A 2,172-nucleotide genomic window follows, 5' to 3' on the forward strand; every position below is an offset into this window, starting at 1 on the left:
TGTCCATTAAACATTAAAGAAATGCAACTCCACGTTTCCATGCCTAAACATGGGATGTCACAGTGTGTTCTGTTTATTGTGGATTTGAAGCACTGTGAAACAATTCTAAATCTTACTTTGACAACCTCATTATGGCTTTTTTAGTCTCCAGTGAAGATGAGAAACACCAAATAAAATAAAGCTGATGAGTTGTGTCTCCTACATTTTCATAAAAGTGTACAATATTACAGCTGGAGAAGAGGAAAATGCTTTTTTGAAAAACAATAACTGCAGTTTTCAATGTTACCACTTTGCAACAGCTGAGGTCATCAATAAAAACTAATCAGTAGATATACCCTGGATGTATCGGAACCTGGCGAAGTGGCTTACAGCGAAAAACAGGCTGGGAGTGCGATAAGATACTGAGAGCCGTACAGACTCAGAATGAGGTGTACGTGTAGCATGCATGAATTAATATTATTCAGAAGTTGTTGGTTTGGGCTAGAAAGGTTCGACTCAGGGAGGACAGTGAATGCTTAAAAACAACAGACAAGGCTAAAGGTGAGTTGCTGATGCGAATGTATTTACAATATACAGTGAATTCAAAATTTACAACACACATGAACAAAACACTTCAGTCCTGATGATGTTTTTTTTTCTATTAGTTCGTAGAGAGAGTTGTGATGAGAAAGAGTCTGGGTACTCCAGTTGGCGGAGATAAAAAAAAGAAAGAAAAATGCACTCCGGATGAGTTGTTGTAGAGTGTGGGGGGTTAGTCCTACCGCACTGGTGGTAGGATGGTAGATTCCGGTCTAATATCGGGCTCCTTTTAGCTCGCCATCCACAGAGGTTTTATCCTCACTGTTTTCTGGGAGTGGTAGACTCCCCAGTCGATACTGCATCCAATGCTCTGGGTGAGCACTCCAAAATCTTCAGACACAACCAGTCAAGCGACCTGGCCTGTCAAAACAGCATCAATAAATTTACTATCCTCTCTTAATTCAAAAGAAAACATTCAATTACAAATCCTCAATTCATCTGATCAACATACGCATATGCAATTCATAAGAGAAAGTTATAAAACATTTCCATAATTTCATCACGATTCATAGTTGTACAACTTCACTGTGAATAAATAGTTTCATTCATCTCAGTTCAATTCATTTAGTTCAATTCATGAGTACTCATATTTCACATTGAGAATCAACAAAAAATAGAAATAGTTTACAACCATTTTTACAATCATAACGTAAACAAACAATTGACTTAAGCTGACGCCCGCGCCAGCTGCATCAATTAAAAAAACAAACAAATTCACTCACCAGTTCACGCTTCACTAATCGCGCTGATTTAATTTTCCCGGCTTCCGGTGATGAACGCCAATCTAATAAAATGCCTTTCGTCAGTAAACCGGCACAACAGGATTGATATTTCACGCCTGCAAGTCAAAAGCCTACCTGCTACAGCGGTACACAGCCGAGCTTCCCCACGAATGCATCTCTCATTGGCGTTTTGACACGCCTTTCAAAGTGAAAGTGACACGTCACTGCAGTTACGCAGTGCAAGGGGAACCGGCAGATTTAAAGAGACAGCGCAGAATTTCAGCTGGGTTACATACGGCTCTCTGAGTTGATTGGAGACCAAGATCGATGCTCTGTTTGCTCACGTCTCCCTTGGGAAGTTGGAAACCATCTTGGAGAGAATTACGGCTCGACTTGGAAGAAACCACAAAAATGACCAGATCAGTGAATATTCCGCCATAAAGCAGAACCTGGACATTCAGCAGGCAGAAACTGTGACTGCCTGCACCTAAACAATCATCTCTAATCAGGAACTCCCGAGCCAAGAGCATTCTCCCTTAGACTGAACCAAAACAATCCGCTGAAGTGGTCACATACTGTTTGGTTAAGGCCCCTTCTGCGTCACTTTTTGACATTTAGGGAGTCCCCAACTTGTAATCTTTTGACGTGGTGGCTGTTTGTAAAATCAAGAGTCTGCAACCCTCGGGACATGGTACCGGATGCGCACTGGTCATTGGGATGCGTCCAGTACTGGTACCCTAACCTTAACCCAGTACTGGATTGTGTCCGGTACCGCATCTGGTACGGGTTAGTACTGCATTCGTTCCGGTGTTGGGTTAGGGTACAATTACCGGGTTTGGGTATCGAGGTCCTTAACCAAATGTCAATATGT

General features: G+C 41.9%; 1 long non-coding RNA gene across 1 annotated transcript; it reads right to left on the reverse strand.

Annotated features, from left to right (window-relative positions):
• Positions 1-424: 424 nt before the first annotated feature.
• Positions 425-1,592, reverse strand: LOC112160747. The gene is made up of 3 exons (XR_002921724.2): positions 1,437-1,592; positions 1,302-1,363; positions 425-939 (listed from the first exon to the last, which is right to left on the reverse strand). It is a non-coding gene; the product is annotated as an uncharacterized LOC112160747 (long non-coding RNA).
• Positions 1,593-2,172: the final 580 nt, after the last annotated feature.

This window comes from Oryzias melastigma, linkage group LG3 (assembly GCF_002922805.2).
Source record: "Oryzias melastigma strain HK-1 linkage group LG3, ASM292280v2, whole genome shotgun sequence".
Classification (NCBI taxonomy): Eukaryota; Metazoa; Chordata; class Actinopteri; order Beloniformes; family Adrianichthyidae; genus Oryzias; species Oryzias melastigma.